The 12,607-nt window shown below is 38.9% G+C and overlaps 1 pseudogene; it reads left to right on the top strand.

The window, feature by feature from the left end:
* The first annotated feature begins 6,237 nt into the window (after positions 1–6,237).
* LOC113292158 lies at positions 6,238–6,337 on the top strand (annotated as a pseudogene).
* The last annotated feature ends 6,270 nt before the right edge of the window (positions 6,338–12,607 follow it).

Below are 12,607 nucleotides of genomic sequence, written 5' to 3'. Positions count from 1 at the left end.
ATCCAAATCGGGGTCCGAATAGCAAGTGTCCTTCGGGTGCTTCCCGACAACTTTTCGAGCCAATTTTTTCCAAAAATGTTTATTGGCCAAAAATATCTACAAATAAATAAAACACCATAATAAGTAAAAAAATGAGCCCTAACAATATATAGAATCGAGACAAATCGGACACAAAAATGTGTCTATCAAATACCCCCAAACCTATTATTTGCTAGTCCTCGAGCAAAAATAAAATAGAAATAAAATCCTAACTCAGTGTCGCAGGTATCGTCTATTGCATTTAGCGTATGCAATAAGCCTTTAAACCCCTAGGTGTCCCTAGTGGCGAAGTGTTGTCTCCGGAGGGCTTACCAGAGGTATACCCACAAAACCTTTATACTCCAGACCCTAGCTATCTAAAAAGAACCTTGGAAGGCACTAAAGAATCTCCTTGGTTGACATACTTATTGACTACAGGAGGAAGTACCCTGATGCGAAATTCCAATTGTTGTACACGAGTTTGCACTCAAGCATACTAAAATTCATATATAAGTTACAGAGCTCTACTCAGATAGTTACACTATGGACATCAATATCCGGAGTCCAAACTAATCACATGGATATATCAAGAAGATGGGTATAGAGAAAAACATAGATGGTTTTGATGTTTACTAGGTGAACGGTGTTTCTCATATCTGTCTGAAGGCCTCCGCCAAAATGAACCTATCCTAATGGACTGAGATACTAGTCTGACTAATATCAACACATTGGCATATACAAGGGAACCAGTGATTGATAATCCTAACTCTAGGTCAACACATTGGCATATACAAGGGTTCCAGTGGTGGACTTTATTGAATTTATTACAGTTGGTCTGATGGTCTGGTCTCAATTTCTCTTTTCTCTTTTTTTTTTTCTTTTTTTTTTTTGTATCTCAATCACTCTAATTCACCCTATCATTGGTAACAACTTGAATCGTGAGCCCCACCTAATCACTTAGAGAAACATAGTTTAAAAACAAAACAAAATAAAAACAGAAGTGAAAAGGACTCAACGAGATATGGTGAAACTATCATGTTATTTCTAACACCCGAGCTCTGTGCTTTTATGAATAGACTCTTTAGATGTTGCCATCTAGTCAGATTGGTTCCTCAACTCCTACAACCAAAATGCTTCCATCCACTTAGATTGGTTAGTGCCATCCTTAATAGGGATAAATTTCTAGGCTCTGGAGTTTATTTATTGCAAAGAAAAGGTAAAAGGTAACAAAAAGTTCTACCCCACCCACAAACTTAAAGCTAACATTGTCCTCAATGTTTCTAATTAAATAACAGTACCAAAAATATAAGTAACATGAGGAAATAGTAAAGAGAGAAGTCGGAAAGATAGTACTTGGGTGAAGAGTAACCAAAAACCTACAAAAATATTATACAACATACAAAATCGCCTCGATGGTCAATCAAGGTGAACAGGGTCCTCCATAGGGACCTCCTCAACATCACCTGTAGGAAAAGGCTCTAAAAAGGGCTTCAATCGCTGACCGTTAACCTTCGAAGAACTACTACCATCTGGTGTCTCAATCTCAACAGCGCCATGAGGAAAAACAGTATGGACCACAAAAGGACCGGTCCACCGAGAGCGCAACTTCCCGGGGAATAGATGCAAACGAGTGCCATACAGAAGAACTTTTTGACCTGGAGAAAATGACTTTCGTAAAATATTCCTATCATGCACAAGTTTCACTTTGTTCTTATACTCCTTAGCACTATCGTATGCATCTCTACGAATCTCGTCCAACTCATTGAGCTGGAGCTTTCTTTGAGCTCCTTCCTTGTCAATTGAAAAGTTTAAGTTCTTAATAGCCCAATAGGCTTGATGCTCTAACTCAACAGGAAGGTGACATGCCTTGCCAAACACTAAACGATAAGGTGACATTCCAATGGGTGTCTTAAACGCAGTACGGTAAGCCCATAAGGTATCAGTAAGCCTCGACGACCAGTCTTTCCTATTTGGATTAACTGTTTTCTCTAGAATACGTTTAATTTCCCTATTGGAAACCTCTACCTGACCACTAGTCTGAGGGTGATATGGGGTTGCTACTTTATGGGTAATACCGTATTGTTTCATTAAAAGAGAAAACGGTCTATTACAAAAGTTTGAACCTCCATCACTAATTATAGCTCGCGGCGTACCAAAACGTGTAAGTATATTCTCTTTCAAAAACTGGACTACGACCCTGTGGTCATTTGTTCTACACGGAACCGCCTCAACCCACTTAGACACATAGTCTACAACGACAAGTATGTAAAGATTACCAAACGAACTAGGAAATGGACCCATAAAATCGATGCCCCACACATAAAATACCTCAATCACTAAAATAGGGTTCAAAGGATCATATTTCTACGGGAAATGGTTCCTAAATTCTGGCAACGCTCACAAGAAACACAATGACTATGGGAATCTTTAAACAACGAAGGCCAGTAAAATCCACACTGCAAAATCTTAGCAGCAGTCTTCTTAGCACTAAAATGACCCCCACATGCATGTTCATGACAAAAGGAGATAATACTAGACTAGTCACTCTCAGATACACATCTCCTAATAATCTGGTTCGGACAATACTTAAACAGATAAGGATCGTCCCAAAAGAAATGCTTAACCTCGGCTAAAAACCTAGAACGATCTTGCTTACCCCAATGTTGAGGGGTTCGACCAGTAACAAGATAATTCACTATATTTGCATACCAAGGTGATTGGGAAACAGAGAACAATTGTTCATCAGGAAAGCTATCCCTTATAGGAAGGGAATCACTAGGGGAACTAACAACTAGCCTAGACAAGTGATCTTCTACTACATTTTCTACACCCTTTTTGTCTCTAATGTCTTGGGAAAATTCCTGTAACAATAGGATCCATCTAATCAATCTAGGTTTGGTATCCTTCTTAGATAAAAGGTATGTCAAAGCAGCATGATCTGTATAGATTATGATCTTAGAACCTAATAGGTAAGACCTAAACTTATCCAAGGCTAACACGATGGCTAAAAGTTCCTTCTCGGTAGCTGTGTAGTTCATTTGGGCATCATTCAGAGTTTTGCTAGCATAATAAATCACATGAAGTAATTTGTTTTCTCGTTGTCCTAAAACGACGCCTATAGCATAATCTGAAGAATCACACATAATCTCAAAGGGTAGGTTCCAGTTAGGTGCCTGGACTATCGGGGCAGTAGTGAGTAAAGTTTTAAGCTTCTCAAAAGCCTCTAAACAAGCATCATCAAAGACAAACTTAATATCTTTTGCAAGCAAATTGCAAAGAGGTCTAGAAATCAAGCTAAAATCCTTAATGAATCGACGGTAAAAACATGCATACCCTAGGAATGACCTAATATCTTTTACGGTTTTTGGGACCTGTAAAGTCTTAATAAGGTCAACTTTGGCTTTGTCTACTTCTATACCCTTTGAAGATACGATGTGTCCTAATACAATTCCTGATTTAACCATGAAATGGCATTGATCCCAATTAAGCACTAAATTTTTTTCCTTACACCTAGTCAACACTAATGTCAAATGATGCAAGCACTCATCGAAAGATGAACCAAAAACTGAAAAATCATCCATAAAGACCTCTAAGAACCGTTCTACCATATCAGAAAATATGCTCATCATACAACGTTGAAAAGTTGTAGGGGCATTACATAGCCCGAAAGGCATGCGTCTATACGCAAAGGTACCAAAGGGACAGGTAAAGGTGGTTTTCTCTTGGTCTTCTGGGGCAATAACGATCTGATTATAACCGGAGTAGCCATCTAAGAAGCAATAGTGACTATGTCCAGCTAATCGCTCTAGCATTTGGTCGATAAAAGGAAGGGGAAAGTGATCCTTCCTTGTGACCTTGTTCAATTTCCTATAGTCAATACACACACGCCATCCCCTGGTCACTCGGGTTGGGATTAATTCATTATTATCATTCTGGACTACAGTGATACCTGATTTCTTGGGGACAACCTGAACAGGGCTGACCCACTTACTGTCTGAAATTGGGTAAATAATACCTGCATCTAACAACTTAAGCACCTCTTTTCAAACTACCTCTTTCATGTTAGGGTTCAGTCGATGTTGCATCTCCCTAGAAGGTTTGGAGTCTTCCTCTAAATGAATCTGATGCATACACACAGTAGGACTTATACCCTTAATGTCTGCTATAGTCCACCCTAAAGCTTCCTTATTGTCTTGAAGTACATTTACTATCCTACTTTCCTGATCACTATCCAAATTGGAAGCTACAATCACAGGTAAAGTCTCAGATGGGCCTAAAAACACATACTTTAGAGTATCGGGTAGTGGTTTAAGGTCCAACTTTGGGGGCTCTTCTAAAAAAGGAATTAGGGTAGTCTCAGAAACTGGTAACGGTTCGAACCTAGCTTTCCATCTATCAGTGTCTAACACAGGGGTAGAATCTAATAGAGCATTCACCTGTTCAATAGTGCTATCGTCGTCAAAATCTAAACCAAAATGGGATAGACAACTTTCTAATGGGTCTTCAGACAAGATGTTTGGTAATGACTCCTGAACTAAGGCTTCTATCATGTTCACCTCCTCAACACATGTGTCATCTAGCTCATGAGGTTGCTTACTGACATTAAAAATGTTCATCTCCATAGTCATATTACCAAAAGATAAACTCATCACACCATTTCGACAGTTAATGATCGCATTAGACGTAGCTAAAAATGGGCGACCTAAAATCACAGGTATCTGGTTCTCTGGGTCAGGGACAGGTTGGGTATCTAGGACCACGAAATCCACTGGATAAATAAACTTGTCGACCTCAATAAGAACATCCTCGATAACACCTCGAGGGATTTTAACAGACCTATCAGCTAACTGCAGTGTCATCTGAGTAGGTTTCATTTCACCAAGTCCTAGCTGTAAGTATACATGGAATGGCAGTAAGTTCACACTGGCTCCTAAGTCAAGTAAAGCTTTTTCTACCCGGAAGTTACCTATTGTGCAAGCAATGGTAGGAGAACCTGGGTCTTTGTACTTTGGAGTTGTGGTGTTCTGAATGATTGAACTTACGTGACTAGCTAAAAAGGCTTTCTTATGGACGCTAAGTTTTCGCTTTCGCGTACACATATCCTTAAGGAACTTGGCATAAGCAGGAATTTGCCTAATTGCATCTAATAAGGGAAGGTTTATGGTAACTTGCTTAAAAACCTCCACTATGTCATTAAAGTTCGATTCCTTCTTTGTTGGTACTAATAGCTGAGGAAATGGGGCTCTAGGCCTAAAATCAGACCTTTCAGGAACCGAATTCACATCATCAGAAACTTTATCAGTCTCTTCAGCTACTGGTCCTGAGAGGTGAGATCCTGAGGGGTGAACTACAGTATGTTCACTATCGGGCATGGTTACCTTATTGTCTACAACTCTACCACTTCTAAGGGTTCTAAACATTCAATTGATTCGATGGTTTTGCACCTAATTCATGAACTCCTCTAGGGTTGGGTTGTGTTTGACTAGGAAACTTACCTTTTTCTCTCAAAGAATCACTTATCAGACCAACCTGGGTTTTTAACTCGGAAATAGCCTGACTATTTTCTTGTCCTATCCTGTTACTAGCTTGTAGACTTGTTCTACGGATAACTGGAATTTTGCAGTTTGCTGAGTTAACAAGGCGAGAGATTCCTCTAAACTTAGGATTTTCTTATCTGACTGATTCTGAAACTGAGCTAGTCCTGAAGGATTCTTAGTATAGCCAAAACCTGGGGGAGCATTAGAATTACTAAACTGACCTTGACTTTGGCCCTTAGACCACGAAAGGTTCGGATGGTTTCTCCAACCAGGATTATAGGTTTCTGAATATGGGTCAATCTTTTGACGGTTATCAAATCTAGTGTTATTATAAAGAGCATTGGCCTGCTCTTCAATATTCTGGCCTTCCCAAAAAGGCTCCACTCTACCACTAGTCTGGCCCACTTCTAAGGCTTCTAACCTTTTTGCTATAGCAGCAATTTTGGCATCTGATTCATAGCCTCCTTCTACCCTATTAACGTTTCCTCTACTTAAAAGAATTGTTTTCTGGGGTGCCCTACTATTTTCCCATTGCTGGGTTTTTTCGGCGATTTCATTAAAAAATTCCATCGCCGCATCAACAGTTTGGTTTTCAAATCCACCAGTGCATAGAGACTCAACCATGGTCGTTGTGGAATAATCTAAACCCTCATAAAGGATCTGAACTAGCCTAACCTTTTCTAAACCATGATGAGGACACTGGGATAATAAATCATTGAACCTTTCCAAATACCTATATAAAGATTCTCCCTCTTGTTGTGAAAATGTGCATATTTGCGTCCTAATAGACGATGTTTTGTGCCTAGGGAAAAACTTATTGAAAAAGGCAGATGTAAGTTGTTCATATGTCTCAATCGACTCGGAGTCCAAACTATACAACCACGACTTGGCCTTATCTTTCAGGGAAAATGGGAATAACCTAAGTTTCAAAGCATCATCATCTAAGCCTCTAATTCTTAGGGTACTACAAATTTCCTCAAAATCCCTAACATGGTAATAAGGTTTTTCATTTTCTTTCCCTAAAAATATTGGGAGCATCTGTAAGGTCCCAGGTTTCAGTTCATAGGGTACCTCCGTTTCAGCTAACTTAATACACGAAGGACGGGTAGTCCTAGTTGGAATCAACAAAGCTTTCAAAGTTGCCATTTCTGGCGCTACCGGAGCACAGGGATTCCCTCCTCAGTTAAAGAACGTTCAAAAGCAGACTCTTCAAAAGCCGAACTTTCTAGATGAAGGTAATCGAGACGCTTCGAACTACTAGGTTTCTCTTTAACAAATATACCTAGTGCATCTCTTTTACGTTCAGGCATACAATAGAATTTTCTAAATTAGAAGGGTAAGCAAACACAGATCAAGGCCGACTCAACCAAATCAAACCTATTGATTTCTAGCAAACAAAAAGCATGATGGCTCCACTTAGATTGTTTCTAGACCAGCTTCTAATCCTTCGAGCGGGAATTCGTTACAATTTAAGCAAACCCCTATGGAATCAATCCGAGTTAACGTAAGTTGAATAGAGGAGAGGGAAGCTCGGTGGAGCTTTGATACCCAAGGCCTCACCGGTATTATAAGGCGGCGCAGTCACGCACTCAACTTACAGAAACCGTCACGAACTTCGAAGTATACTTAAAGTAACCAATATTTTTCGAATGGCTTTCCTGTTAAGCTTGTTACCCTATCGGTCTCATTCTAGTCAATTTTAGGCTTAGCTTCGCGTAGGTTACGTGTTCCTAAAGCGGGAAAGAAGAGAACGGTGATGAAATCCGAACCCTTATCTTGTATGGCCAGGCCTTGCCCTTTATTAGAAAAATAAATGTCCGTATTCAGTCCTCAACATATATGCATACGAAGGAGTCCAGTAACTCGCTGACAGGGGATTCGCGAGTGTTTAGAATCTTACCTCACGTTCCAGACGGGGGATGAATCGGCTGTAGTCGACTCGGGCCACTGACTACGATGTCTAGTGTACGAACCCAAGGTGCAGAGACAATATCGTAATTGTCCTCCTTCTCTGCAAACAATTTATATTTAAAGTACCCTTCCGTAGGGTAATAAAAAAATAAATAATAATGTCTCAAAGTCCAAAAGTCCAAAAAATAAAGAAAAATATTACAAAAATAATAAATCCTAATACAGTTTTTTTGTTTTTGTTTTAATAAAAAAAAACAAACCCTAAACTAAAATTGTCTAAAATAAAATTGTCTTCTTTTCTGTTCTTTTTGCTTTAATCTTTAGCTCAAAGTCTTTATGAAATCACCAAACTCCTTGGGTCAATTTTCTTTATCATCCAGAACCTGTAGACACAAGATAAATACCCAAAAACATAAAAAAGGACAAAAATAATAATAAAAATAAAATAAAAAAAATCTAAAACCCTAAAAACAAGTCCGCGTCGACGGCGCCAAAAATTGATGTGATTTATAGATAGTGGTAAAAGTGGTTCGACTCTCAGACTTGTGAAGGATATTAATTAGACTTAAATTATAATATTAAAATAGAAAACTCACTAAAAATTATAGCAAACTCAATCAAAGTTGATATCAATATTAAAAAGAACACTGAGGCTAAGATTCCACTATTTTCCAAATTCAAAGTGATTTAATCCAATGTTTATATTCATGTAATTTTTTTCGTTCAATTTGATTCTAAACTATTGCAACAAGTAGATTCTCAAAATAAAAAGTGTAAATCCGAAGCATAGAACATCAAAAACCTAGGTCCAAACATGCTCTATCAAAAGAAATAACAATTGCTTAACAAGAATCATTCAAAGAATTTTCACTCAAGGCAAAACAACCATAAAAATTGCGATAAATAAATAAATAAGAATATACCACTTTTTGTTGGAAAAATAGCTTCCTCTATCCTCTCAGCAATGGGGTTTAGCTCCTCATATTAACCACTTTCTCAAAATACATGTTTGTTGCTCAAAAGTTGATTAAAAAGAAGAGAAGGTATAGAACAGCGTGTTTGTAACGAATATAATTGTTACGAACCACTGTTACAAAGTACCCTAACACAGAAATGTTGCGAACTATGAATAATTGTTACAGAAATTGTGACAAAGTGATTGAATTTTGAAAGAAAAGGCCACGGATTCTGCGACTGTCTTTTACTGATGTTCTGTGTTCTTCTTCTTCTTCTCCCCTGTATCTCTGCAACTTGGTGTTTTTATGCTCTGTTATGTTCTAAACTTCCCCAAAGTGTACGTACTCCCTTCTGCGACTCCCTAGCTTCATATATATACATGGAAGGTCCCGTATAAGGCAAGTGAAATCCCAAAAATAACTCTTTTCTTCGGCAGTAATACTCGGAATTTTCTTTCTCTTCCAAATCTTCTTTACGCGGTTTGTAAGTTATAAAACTTCCTAAAACTAAAAGATACGAATCCCAGAGAGTAAATCCTTCCTTCAAAACACCAAACTTCCACAAATATAACCAATGAAACTTCCACGAATAACCAGTGCCCTGTTTTATCCAAACCAAAGATTAATGCCTATTTTTTCGAATCTGGAAGACGTACCAACCCTGTTTAGTCGTAACAGGGTGGTACCAATCAATTCCAGCGTCAAACACCGAGAAAAACTCAACAAAATTTAATCCAGCTCTTCCCAGGAAAATACGCAGCTTGTACACCAGATTCCCTCCAATTTGAAATTCGAATTTGTGAAGAAAGGGGGGCGCCCCCTATCCAGAGTGGGGGTGCGAATAACAGCTGTCTTGGGGGTGTCCTGGGGGTGCCCCTTATCCAAATCGGGGGTCCGAATAGCAAGTGTCCTCCGGGTGCTTCCCGACAACTTTTCGAGCCGATTTTTTCCAAAAATGTTTATTGGCCAAAAATACCTACAAATAAATAAAACACCATAATAAGTACAAAAATGAGCCCTAACAATATATAGAATCGAGACAAATCGGACACAAAAATGTGTCTATCACTGACCACTAGTCTGTGGATGATATGGGGTAGCTACCTTATGTGTAATACCATATTTCTTCATCAAAAACCTAAAAGGTCCATTACAAAAGTGCGACCCTCCATCACTAATTATAGCTCGCGGTGTACCAAAACGTGTAAGTATATTATTTTTCAAGAACTCAATCACAACCCTATGGTCATTGGTTTTACACGCAACCGCCTCAATCCACTTAGATACATAGTCTACAGCGACAAGGATTTAAAGGTTACCAAAAGAATTAGGAAACGGACCCATAAAGTCAATATCCCACACATCAAAGACCTCAACAACTAAAATAGGGTTCAAGGGCATCATATTCCTACGGGAAATGGTTCCTAATTTCTGGCAACGCTCACAAGTAACACAGTAGCTGTGGGAGTCTTTAAACAATGAAGGTCAATAGAATCCACACTACAATATCTTAGCAGCAGTCTTCTTAGCACTAAAGTGACCCCACAAGCATGATCATGACAAAAGGAAATAATACTGGAATGGTCACTCTCAGGTATACATCTCCTAATAATCTGGTCTGGACAATACTTAAACAAATAAGGATCATCCCAAAAGAAGTGCTTCACCTCGGCTAAAAACCTAGAACTATCTTGTTTTCCCCAATGTTGGGGCATTCGACCAGTAACAAGATAATTCACTATATTCGCATACCAAGGTGCTTGGGTAACAAAGAACAGTTGTTCATCAGGAAAACTATCCCTAACAAGAGGAGAATCATTAAGGGTATCCACAACAAGCCTAGACAAGTGGTCTGCTACTATATTTTCTGCACCTTTTTTATCTCTAATGTCTAAGGAAAATTCCTGCAACAATAGGATCCATCTAATCAATCTAGGTTTAATATCCTTCTTCGAAAGAAGATACTTCAAAGAAGCATGATCAGTAAAGATTATGACCTTAGAACCTAAGAGGTAGGATCTAAACTTGTCTAAGGAAAACACAATAGCTAATAGTTCCTTCTCCGTAGTGGTATAGTTCAATTGGGCATGATTCAGAGTTTTGCTAGCATAGTAAATCACATGAAGTAACTTATTTTCTCGCTGGCCTAGCACAACACCAATAGCATAATCTGAAGCATCACACATGATCTCAAAGGGTAGGTTCCAGTTGGGTGCCTGGACTATGGGGGCGGTAGTGAGTAAATTCTTAAGCTTCTCAAAAGCCTCTAAACAAGCATCATCAAAGACAAAATTAACATCTTTTGCAAGAAAGTTTCAAAGAGGTCCAGAAATTAAGCTAAAATCCTTAATGAACCGACGATAAAAACCTGCATGCCCTAAGAATGACCTAATATCTCATACGGGTTTTGGGACCTGTAAAGTTTTAATGAGGTCAATTTTGGATCTATCTACCTCTATACCCTTTGAAGATACGATATGCCCTAGAATAATTCCTGAACGAACCATGAAGTGACAGTTCTCCCAATTAAGCACTAAATTCTTTTCCTTACACCTAGTCAAAACTAATGACAAATGATGCAAGCACTCATCGAAAGACGAAGAAAACACAGAAAAATCATCCATAAAGACCTCTAAGAACCGTTCTATCATGTCAGAAAATATGCTCAACATACAACACTGAAAGGTCGCAGGGGTATTACATAGCCCGAAAGGCATGCGTCTATATGCAAAGGTGCCAAAGGGACAGGTAAAAGTGGTTTTCTCTTGGTCTTCTGGGGAAATAACAACCTGATTATAACCGCAGTATCCATTTAAAAAGCAATAATGGCTACGTCCAGCTAATCTCTCTAGCATTTGGTCGATGAAGGAAAGGGGAAAGTGGTCCGTCCTTGTGACCTTGTTCAATTTCCTATAGTCAATACAAACACGCTAACCCGTGGTCACCCGGGTTGAGATTAACTCATTGTTATCATTCTGGACTACATTAATACCATATTTCTTGGGAACAACCTGAACGGGGCTGACCCACTTACTATCTGAAATGGGGTAGATAATGCCTGCATCTAACAGCTTAAGAACCTCGGTTCGAACTACTTCTTTCATATTAGGGTTCAGTCGACGTTGCATATCCCTATAAGGTTTGGTGTCACTCTCTAAATAGATCTGATGCATACACTCAGTAGGACTTATACCCTTAATGTCTGCTATGGTCCACCCTAAAGCTTCCTTGTTATTCTGAAGGAAAGTCACTAGCCTACTTTCCTGATCACTATCCAAGTCGGATGCTATAATCGCAGGTAAAGTTTCATATGGGCCTAAAAACACATACTTCAGGGAATCTGGTAATGGTTTAAGGTCCAACTTAGGAGGCTTTTCTAACGAAGGAACTAGGGTAGACTCAGAAACGGGTAGAGTTCGAACTTAGGTTTCCAACCATTACTAGTGTCTATCAAAGGGGTTGAATCTAACAAAGCCTTCACCTCATTAATCACATCATCATCATCAAAATCAATCCCAAAGTGGGCTAAGCATTTCTGTAATGGATCTTCTAACAAAGTGTTTGGTAATGACTCCTCGACTAATGTCCCTATCATGTTCACCTCTTCTATGTTCGAGTCATCCAATTCAGAGGGTAGCTTACTAATATTAAAAATGTTCAGCTCAATAGTCATATTACCAAAAGACAAATTCATAATACCATTTCGACAGTTAATGATCGCATTGGATGTAGCTAAAAACGGGCGACCTAAAATCACTGGTATCTGGTTCTATGGGTCAGGTACAGGTTGGGTATCTAGGATAAAAAAATCCACAGGATATATAAAGTTGTCGACCCCAATAAGAACGTCCTCGATCACACCACGAGGAATTTTAACGGACCTATCAGCTAACTGAAGTGTCATCTGGGTAGGTTTCATCTCACCAAGTCCTAGCTTAAGGTACACATGGTATGGCATTAAGTTCACACTGGCTCCTAAGTCAATCAAAGATTTCTCGCCACGGTATTTACCTATTGTGCAAGAAATAGTAGGAGACCCTGGGTCTTTTTCTTTGGAGTAGTGGTATTCTGGATAATGGAACTCACATGACTAGCTAGGAAGGCTTTCTTTTGGACACTAAGTTTTCGCTTTCGCGTACACATATCCTTAAGAAACTTGGCATAAACGGGAATCTGCTTAATCGC

The sequence above is a fragment of the Papaver somniferum genome, chromosome 6 (assembly GCF_003573695.1).
Source record: "Papaver somniferum cultivar HN1 chromosome 6, ASM357369v1, whole genome shotgun sequence".
NCBI lineage: Eukaryota > Viridiplantae > Streptophyta > Magnoliopsida > Ranunculales > Papaveraceae > Papaver > Papaver somniferum.
Note: the sequence above shows the minus strand (reverse complement) of the source record. Positions and strands in the feature narration are given on the sequence as shown.